Here is a 10,665-nt window from a genome sequence, read left to right as displayed (position 1 = left end):
GAAGTATTGTTGAGTTGGATATTTATTGGAAGCCAAGGGTGTAACTAGAGTTCTAGAGTTAGAGTAGCTGCCCCAAAACCGGATAGAGCCCAAGGAGCGGGAAATCGGAACACATGGCTCCTTATCCAGAATGGATGGAACATGTCCCATATCCCCCTGAATACCAAAGCCTTTTGAGAGACTTGTTACAGGTTGTTAGCCGATCTGGATTTGCGAATCCATTCTTGATATTCCGCCATAAAAAATGGGATTTGACCTTACGCGCTCATACACTTGCTTTGAAATTATTCCTCCCTATTTAGATACTTTTTAACATGCCTTATCCTTAAAGGGGCTTGCTATCGTAATCGCCCAAAGGTGCTCATTGAGCCGGTCACCGTTGGCTAAGAACCATTCCTCAAACTTGTTCCTTAGAATCTTTGTTTTCGTATGATTGGTGCCTAGCTTGTTACGGAGTTGACTTGCTTGGCATGTGACTTCAGAGTTATGATCGTAGACCAACCTGCTTCTCTGATCCTTCACAGTTGCTTTATTCAGAAGTTATAGAACATGGATCTTACACCTACCGGGGACCGGCTTCGCGGGACACTATCGGTCCACTCTCGGGCTAGGCTCTATTGGGCGGAGGTTTCTCGATACACGCCGCTAACTTAACAAAGTCAAGCAACTGTGATTCTCATTATCTATGCAATTATGATTACGTGATTTGACTTCTCCTTTTCTTCACGACTGGATACAGAAATGGAGAAAGAAAGAGACCTTAGTTAGCTTTTGATCTTAACTTCACACCAACCCAATCTCGATGAACAAAAGCAAGAATCGGGGCCCACGGAGCGGTAAGGAAAGTAGGAAGGCGCCGAGATAAAGAGACAAGTCCAGCTGCATAGTCAGCACCGAGGGAAAGACGAAGCGAGCACCGGGACCATTACCGAGATAGGGCAAGAAGGGGTAGATCGCAGTTTGAGAGGAACTCTAATAAACAAAACGGTTTTAGGGCTTGAAGTCTGATACTCTTTTGAACTATGACTCTAAGTTATTCTGTTATTAAAGCGACACAACGAGAAAACCTTCCTTTCCGTCAAGCGCTTTAGTCAAATCAATCTCTTGCGGATCTTTATTCAGTCATCTATCCGAATCCATCTTTGTGTATCTTATGATCACTATTCCGTTTTGCCACGGATAGATCTATCTGGTGAATCGTCCGTTTACTGTTGATAGAGAAGATCTCGATGTTGGTCCCTACCCGCTTTCTTAATTTCTCGAAACAAATAGGGTAGGCCAGGGAAGCGATCCAGCCCTGTTGCTGCTGCATCCCGATCGAATGTTCAAAATTCCTGATGATAGAAAGACTCGTGGGCTATCTTGAATCATAATCCAGAGAAGAATCCGATGACGAATCCGTTCCATCTAGCTAGAGCGATTCATTCGCAAACGAGGGGACAGGGAGATAGAACATACGATCAGGTCTTTCTCTCATCAACGAATATTGGATTCAAGGTATGAAATTGAGAATAGAAAGGGGAGTTCTTTCCTAGGAGTGGGAAATCCGGTAAAACTACCTCTTTGACTAGTAGGCAGTTTGACTCCTTCCGATCCAACCAACGAATAGGAGGCCCGAAATCCTTGATACATAATGAACAGGGCACTGATCTCTTATATACGTGACCACGACTTCCTGGATTCATAACCAACTATCTGATCCCTATGACACAACGCGTGCCCCTACTAATAATGAGAATAATTCGATCGAAAGGTTCTTCTCGTAGGTGGGCGTAACCGACATCGGGTACTTGTCGAAACGAGCAAATTCATCGGGGAGAGGGGTAAAGCACTCGGTTATTACTCAACCCGAGGGGCGAAGCAGCTCGAGCAAAGCGAGAGGGGCGAAGCCGCTCGAGCAAAGCGAGAGGGGCGAAGCCGCTCGAACGAGAGTGAGAGGGGCGAAGCAGACTGAATACCGAGAGGAGCGAAGCTGCTCGACTGTAAAGGAGAGGAGGGGCTGAAGAAGCTCGGTTATTACTCAACCCGAGGGGGGTGGGAATGGTTCGAGTAGACCGCGGCAAAATGGATCGTTCGTTAAAAGGCTTTATTTTCTCTTCTTGTCTTAAAAGGATCTAGTTGGTCTTTCTGCCACACCATCCAATTTGGATCCGCTTTCGAAGCGTTGATAATGGCAAGCAAGCGAAGAGATCTCTCCCCTCTCCCATTTGGATTGGGAAGTGTTCCAGTGCGATATGATCCGAGGTTGGGCAGCAGGCGGGGAGTAGGCGTGTGGAAAGGGAATTTCCTGTATCGTCCGGGGTTACGGTCTCAGGTGCTAGGTGAGGCTGCCGCTGAAGCTTCACGAGGTGGTTAATCAGTGAAGGTGTTCAACTCTTTTTCGATTCCATTGGAATGCTGGGTAACCAATCAGCATTGGTAGGCCTGAGCCACTACTCCTAACTGATCATCCATTCTCTGGAGCCTCGAACCGTGCAAGAATGAGTGTGGATGGTGAATGGTATTTTCCTTCCTGGGAGGCGATCTCTATTCCCCCGAGTAAGGGAATATCTAACAGAAAAGAGCAGATATGGTTGAGATTCCGCTTAAGCATTTCTCAGTAGGTGCTAATTTTCAGGTGTCGAAGAGTCAATTCTTTCGATCGAATGGCTCTAACAGCTGAGGTGGGAATCCAGTTGTATCGAGGTTCGGTGATACGGGTGAGTCCAAGCCTGAAGCATTGTTGGAAGCGGTAGGCATAAGGGCATGGTAACATCTGGTTGTTGTGTTGGCTGGTCGGGTGTGGATGGAAAAGATCAAGCTTGACTGGGTCTAACAGATTGGCTCTTTCTATGTTCCCTGCATGTCCCTCCCATTCGGCCCTTATTGTAATAGTATGGGGTGGATGCCCATAGCTAGCGGGTAATCCAGTGGATTATGGGCAACTATGATCACGGGTGAGGCTGCCGCTTCAGCTTCACAAGCACCATTCCTCTTAAGCATTTCTCCCGGGTTCTGCCGTTGAATTAATCATCAACGGTGGAGTCAGGAATCCAATCGGGTATAGCAGCTGTCGGAATTAGGTGGTGAATCAGTGTGGATGGAAATGGGCATGAGCGGGCGAGTGGGGAATGATCTGGTAGATAAGCATGTAATGAATGTGTCCTCCCATTCATTCCTCCTCGTGTTGGTGCTGGTTGTTCATCCCTGATTCCCCTATCCATTCGATTGCCCTCATTCTATATGTTGAAAGTTGGCTCTTCCCTTTCTGAATGGTGGAGCAAGCATTTCTGAGCAACCATTTATTCAAGGAGGTGAGCCTTCTCGATCAGCTGACCCGCTTTTCCTCTTCTCTTTCTCAAGCTTCGAATAGTCGGTTGCGGACTCGACCCCTTTCTCTTATCTATCGCTGACCGGAGCCCGCCTGGCTCTTCACTCTTTTCTCCTCTCCTTGCTTTGTTCGGAACCAGCAAGATCAGAACTGGCAAAATAGGATCTCCCTGCTTGGTTCAGAACTAGCAAGATCAGAACTCTTCTTGTTAGCGCGCCTCTGCCCAGGTTCACTCCTTTATCAGCCCACTCGGAAGAAGAGTCACCCGGCTCGAAACCTCAAACCTCAAGCAAAGAGTCTTGTTCGATCCATAGGGCACCGGCAAAATCAGAGTAAGCGGACCTTCTTGACTCGACTGCAGAAGTGTACCCCCACTTGCTTATTGAAAGGTGAAGTTTCCACGTAGATGAATAGGACTCATCAGTTTCGAAAGCTTGCTTCTCCGCTATTGAGTAGTAATCGCCTGTTCTTAATCAGCCCACCAGAGGTTGGGTTCGGCCACCATTCGCTCTTCTCTACTTCGACTTTCTCCTTCCACTCGCTTACGAAAGCTTTCACGGGCCTCCAATTTCTTGAAGGGTCGAGCAACCAGCCTCATTCCGCTAGAAGCGACTCTTCACTCCCTTTCTGAATGGCCTTGTGAACCAGGTGGTGGAACATGGTAAGGGGCAGAAAGAGGAAGCCCTGGGCAAACGAAACCTCCCCACTCTGAATAGCATCTGGCCCAGCCACCCCCGAATGGATTGCTGGGGGGAGAGAAAAAGAGAACTATCTCGGTGGTCGAAGCCGGATGGGATCAAAAGCTGGTTCGGGGTGCTCAGCCTTCTCTCTTTCTTCGTTAGGATCTTTATCAGTTGGGAATGGTGAGGTTGGCCCCTTTCACGGGTCTCAGCCTTCTCTTCACTGGCGGGCTTTCTCAAGCTTCCTTCTTGATTCCGCGGCTCTTCTCTTCGTGTCCATGCCGAGGGGTAGCGCCCTTCTATCTAGTCAGCTATTTCATGAGCGTGAGCCTTTCATTCATAGTAGGGGTTGACCACTCACGCCCGTTAGGGTTGAGGGGCGAAGAAGCTCGACCGAGAGGTTGAGGGGCCGGACTTCAACCTTATTGAAGCGGTGGAGCAACAAAACCCAGTGGAGCACCTTCAACTAAGAAGCTGATCAGCCCCCAGGTCAACCCCTTTCTTTCTACGTAGATAAGGCGCGGCTCTGAACTCCCCTCATTTCACTTTAGCTCTGAACTAAGAAAGAATAGGGGGCATTAATGAAGGTTGGCCAGCGGAGGAAGCTTGAACGAGAAAGAAAGATTGAAGTGGGTCGGCCGATGTGGGAAATCCACTTCTTCTCCCACGGCTCAGCCTTCTCTCTTTCGGGTCCACTCGTTGTTCCGTTTCTGTTGGGTTCGGCCCCTATTAAGAAACTCATTCTTCAGATCACTCAGGTGGAGCAACGGGAGAGTCTACTTTAGGTAGTTATTCAAAAGAAGAAGCGGGAGAAGTTGATGAAGCCCTCTCTTCTCCGAACTCTTTACCTACCCCTTCCCAGTTCGAACTTGCTTGCTGCCTCGGTGGAGCCTGGAGCCTCTCTCGAATTAGGAGCAAGGGGTCTACTTTAGGTGGTTATTCAGAAGTGCGGCCCACCGACCTGCGGAAATAGGGGTTCCCAGTCCTACTTGATACTGAACAACGCTAAGAAGGGGGCGAATAAGCGAATGGAACCACCAGGCCAGGTTCACTCCTTTCTTGAGCGGTTGGAAGATCTGGCCAAAACGCACGCCTAGCTTTGGAAACCCTTCAAGAGGCTTAGGTTGGAAACCCAGTACGGTTGGCTATTTCTCTCCCGGTGTAGAAGGGCGCTTCCAACCATCCTCAATTCAAGCACCCGGGGCAACCTTCTCGCAACCAATCTTTCTCCCACGTGAACTAGCTATTGGCCACGGAACCATGGTTTCGCTGAATCACCATTTCATCCAACCCTCTTTAGTAATCGCCTGTTCTTAAGAAGCCCACCGCAACCGGGGATAGTCAAGGCCGCTGATCAGCCCATTCCTCATGACCAGAAGAGAGTGAAGGAGGTCAGTTTCGGTAGCCATTCCGGGAGGAGTTAGTAGCTTGCGAAAAGTAGTAAGCCCGGCTGTTCTTGACTCTTTCTATCAAATAGGCTCCAGTTGAAGTTGTGATAAGTGACTACGATATTCTAGGGTCCTTTATCGGCAGCAAAGACAGTAAAGGCGGACACTGGCTCTGTGACGGAGATGTCGAGTCTTTGCGAAGGTGATGGCAGAAGTCTTTGCTCAGTACGCCCCTTCGTAAAGAGGACTCAGCGTGCAGAGTCGCTGCCTTTAGACTGGGGCCGAAAGGTATATGTCTATTGGAAGCAGTCGACGAAACGAAGGACTCCATACGTTGGGGTGCGCCTTATCTAACTGCTACCGTCAGGGACTGACTGGGATAGAATGAAGAAAGACGTGCCACAGTACAGTAAGTTCACTGGGAGAAATGCAGGAAGTCAGGCAAGCACATCTTTAGCGGTTCGATAACGAGAATAACTACGTCATTCCGGTCTGACGTCTGCAAACATCTATTGGATGCCCTATTCTTTCGGGAACCTAATGACTCTAAGCATGAAGTTGATTGGAATGGACTTGCTGGATGAGAAAGGATACCGGTGATCTCGTTTACGGAAGCATGTAGTTTTGCTCATGTGGTTTTGCTTTCGTGCGGGTGGAGATATACATGTTCTTTTAAGCTTCAAAATAGAGTACACGCTATATACGGATAGTTTTGATGATCGACTGAGGGTGCTTCCTCTCGTGGTTAAAAGATAGCCCGTTCACTGCGTACCTCACTGTGAGTAGCTTATGCCCTCGAAACCAATGTTCTATGTCTCCATGCCAGCAAGATCTCTTTCTCGGGTAAGCCAACCTAGTCTTGTCCCGTTGGTATGCGGAAGGGACGAACGGGCCTAAGCGGAAAGCATCAAAGGTCAATTGGATATGACAGTTCAAGTCACTCAGTCACACCCCCAAGATAGAGTCGAATGGAGTCAGTTCGGATGGCGTTCTTGAAAAAGGTACAGGCCCATGTGGTCCAGGACTCCGAAACAGCTTTGTTAGCCCCCGAAGTATAGAAAGGTGCCTAAAAAAAGGGTCAGGTCTGAAACGGGGTCTACTACTGTTAATGTTAATAAAAGTAAGTCCATAAAAGGAAGAAGGATCTGTTATGAAAGTCTTAGATACAAGAAAGAAAGCTTTTGATGAACCGAACCGAACTGCTAAAGAAGAGATCCTTCTGACGGTGACGCCCGATGAAGTAACTCGTTTGCGCTTAGAGGGGGAATATGGCTTCGGACTTTGCGGATACTCTTTGCAAAAGAAGAGCATGTTTACAAGGGAAAAGGAAAGACAAAGAGAGAGACTCTTCAGCTTTGTGAAGAGTAAGTCAGGGATTCTTCCGCTTTTTCTGTATAGAAGGAAAGGCAAGGGGCGAAGCTGCTCGCTCTGTTACTTAATAGCGGGGAGGACGATGCTTCGGCTCTATTCCCAAGACTGGAGCGAAGACTTCAGCAAGGAGAGGATAGCGCTTCAGCTTCACCTTGACGCACTTTCAGATAGATGAAAAAGGGATTCGACTGACTTATAGAACTCGAACTCAGAACTCCTAATCTACGACTAGCCTTTTTCTACTTTAAGAAAGAAAGGGAAGGCCAACTATCTATGAGCTAACTATTGACTTCTTTTCTTCTTTTCTTAAGGAAGAGTCGTTCCGATGCTTAGCTACAGAGAGCCACAGATGTAGACCTTTACCCCACAGGAGTTCTCCGCGGGGAGATTCCGACCGCTCAAAGCAGCTATACGATCAAAGCTGCTAGCTATCTGACTCGGACTCAGCTTCCGCTCTGAGCTACTACCTTAATCTACTTTCCATCTACTTTCAGATAAAGAAGGGAAACTGCTGTCGAGTCGGAAAAGAAGAAAGAAGTACTTCTTTGACTTCTGGCTTCAGGACGGAACTCCGATCGGAGATCGAAGAGCGGGCCTGCCTTGCTTGGCTGGCTTCAATCCTGATACCTTAATGAACTCAAACAAAGGCTATCTATTAAGGGAGTACTAACCCCGAGGATGATCTAACCAGTCAAGCTGCTTCTCGTTTAGCTGGCATAGGGGTTAGGGAATGCTGAACTATTGACTCATCATTAGAAAGGCTGCGTCGTCTTGCCCGGATTTCACCTCTTTGATCTGCGACACTAGCCCTTCCAGAAGAGTAGGGAACTGACTCTCCTTGCCCTTACAGTCAAGCTGCAAGCTGGAACCTTAAAGCTAACCTCACTATGAGAGACTATCTGACTTCTTATGCTAACCCCGAGAGGATGAGTGCGAGAAATTGGAACAAGAATTTGAACCGAGGTAGATCGCTAGCTGAATAAGGTATGCTAAAGGCTTTCACGAGACCATCCATAGAATGGGTAGCCTTACCAGGTGTTATGCCCTCTTCTTTGCTTACCTTTCATTTCGGTCGCCTCTCGCTCAAAGAAAGCGGCGGCATCTCGTCTTCGCTCGCTTGGAAGCCGCACTCGATCCTTAGCAAAGTCTCCACTTTGATTGTAGAAAAGTGAGCACTCCAAGAACAGGTTCTCCCATGGGGATCACGAGCCAACCATCTCCTTAACTCTCTCTACACCGGGAAACCGGATCCCTCCCTTTCATACGAACCCAAGCCTATCTGCTTAACCCCGAGAGGTGCTGGCCGCATCACCTTAGTCCTGGGTATCTTGATCTATGGCATGACCAACACCTATTCTCTCCTTAGGAACCGGATGGAGAGCAATGTGACTAGTCGGTTACTATTGATTGATTCCGGCTCAAGAGCCAAAGCTTCTTCCTGACAATAGACGGGTTCCCTAGCCAGAAGAAGGGATAGAACTCAAGAATCCCCCTACCTTCTGATCAGTAAGGATATGAGGAGGAGGAGATCTTCAATCAGAACAGGACTATATAGACCTAGGAGATCAGTCTATCTAGTAAGGTCGCTGCTTTTTGGCCTACTCTTGCGGGTGAGTGAAACTCATTATTATACTAAATGAAAGGGGTGATCTGTCTTGTCTTGATAAGTGGGTTTTTCTCACTCTTGTTTTCTTCCTTTTTTTTCTCTGTCTTTGTTTTTTGAGCAAGTGTGTTTTTAGTCGAGTGTTGATGTCTAGGTTTTTAGTTTTTAGAGGTAGATGACAGGCGAGGCCTCTATACAGTAGGCTGAGTGAAGGTGGTAGATGAAGGGCGATGCCCATTCTGTGTTTTGCGAGTATATGAAGGTAGAGTGGGCTTCTAGTTGCTCTGCTTGGATTGGCATGGCTGTCCCCCTTTGCTGGTTGAGGCTCGGCCTTTGACTCTGCTTGCCTCTACTTTTCATGTCAAGCGTACAAGTGTTGTTAAGTGGGATTGACTTCTAAAGACAGGAATTTATTTGAATCTCCTCGGAGTTATTTCACAAAGACTTGCCATGGTAAGGAAGAAGGGGGGCAGGCCGGAAGACTACAAGGTAAGGAGTGTTAATTGAACCCATTAGACTGATTTATTGAGAAGGTCGGGCAGGATAGGCTTAACTTAATTGTTTGGCTGACAGGGACCATGACTATGGGAAGAGCTCACTGGCAGCAAGCAGCTTCAAGCAACGAGCTCTTCGCGGTCTGGCTGTAGTGCGCTGGTTGGTTAAGCCGTGCGAAATGTCGAACGAGTTGGATAGGAAGTGTATAGCCAGCTTATAGACTGATTCGGGTGGTTTCAAGCCCGGCGTCGAGGTCCTCGGGGATGGGTATGATCGGCTGAGGCCTAAAGCTCGCACGGGAGGAGCATACCATCAGACGCGTTCGGGGTCCTGCCGAACTTTGCTCGCGCGCTTGCTGAATCAACTTATGCCTTGCAGCTTACTGTACGAAATTCTATCTTTAGTTGATTCGCACGTAAGCCTACATGTCGCACCTCGAGCAGAGCCCAAAACGAGCAGCCCGCAACCTCTAGTTGAAAGCCTCAGAAGCTAAGCGCGCTTAGCCAAGCAGCTGCTGCAACATAAGTTGATTCGGAAGCAGGGTTGCGGGTGGAATAAGTAAGCCTTTTTTAAGGTAACCGTTGGCAAAGAGTCGAAAACCACTTCGCTAAATAAAGTGACCACTTCGAACAGATGTAGCGTTCTGTTACGTTCTATGCTCAAGTGAATAGATGAGGGTTGAAAGAAAAGAACCAGAGCCAGTCCCTCCTTTTGAAAGGGAGAAAGATCGGAAAGAAAGAATCATCGAATGTTGCATCGATTGCAAGATCAAATCGGACTGATACAGGTAGCGCCCCTTTCTTGGTAGTGTTTGGTAGGAGCTGAGCGTACGCTAGAATCACGCGCAACGAAGCGGTCAGAATGGAGGGCGAGAGCAGGGCAATCGGACCCAATGCCACGGGGCTGCAAGCGCTGCGCGATGAAGCCCGCATTACACTCACTGGGAAACCGGAACGAAAGTCGCAACTTTCAAACAACGCCGATTTTGGGCACCAAGCATAGGCACGCGAAGGGCAATTAAAGGTGACCTCAGTGCTGCGACCAGGGAATGTCCCCCATAGGGGCTTCCCCTAAGGTGTTAGACCTCCCCATCTATACCTACTTATAGAATAGAAAGATCTTTCATAAGCGGACAAAGCGGCTTCCTTAGCCGCCTACCCAGCGTCAGCTAAAGGCCTAGCCCCTCTGCCTCGGTCAGCATCAACACTTTAATCTCGCACAAGTCAAGCTCTCACAACAGGGAACAATTCATAGAGCTGATGCTGATCTGCCTCCTTGAAAGGAAATCGTCGCACTTCGGGAACGCTTGGAGGTGTGAATTCGGTATGGTCACATGATCCAACATTTTCTCATTTCGTCTTGAGAAAAATCATATGTAATGGAAGTCGCTCGCTCACTCGTGCACCTCACCCGAGGTTCCTGTCGCTCGCTAGGGCATGTAAGGCTGCCCTTTTCGGTGTGGGTTTTCCACCTTCGTTAGATTACACGGATCCAACCGAAAAGATCTCTCATTTTGCGCGAGGTTTCGACCTCTAAGTTGACAATGAAGTTTCTCTCTTCCTATACCACAAATGAGAAAGAGACCTATTTGACTGCCATGGATGCTTGCTGCTCCCAGTACTAGTTCCATGTCTCAATCAAGGGAGTAGCAAACTGGGATTGAAGGAGCCAAGGAAGAGATCAAGTTATAGGTGCTTCCACGAGCTGCTTGGTAGAAGCCTTTGTCCGTCAACACAGAAGAGAGGAGTTTGGCTGGGATGGATATGCTCCTGTATCAGTTCCTATTCCAGTATCAACAAATGAGGCTAACGGTTTTAC

The sequence above is a fragment of the Macadamia integrifolia genome, chromosome 9 (assembly GCF_013358625.1).
Source record: "Macadamia integrifolia cultivar HAES 741 chromosome 9, SCU_Mint_v3, whole genome shotgun sequence".
Taxonomy (NCBI): domain Eukaryota; kingdom Viridiplantae; phylum Streptophyta; class Magnoliopsida; order Proteales; family Proteaceae; genus Macadamia; species Macadamia integrifolia.
Note: the sequence above shows the minus strand (reverse complement) of the source record.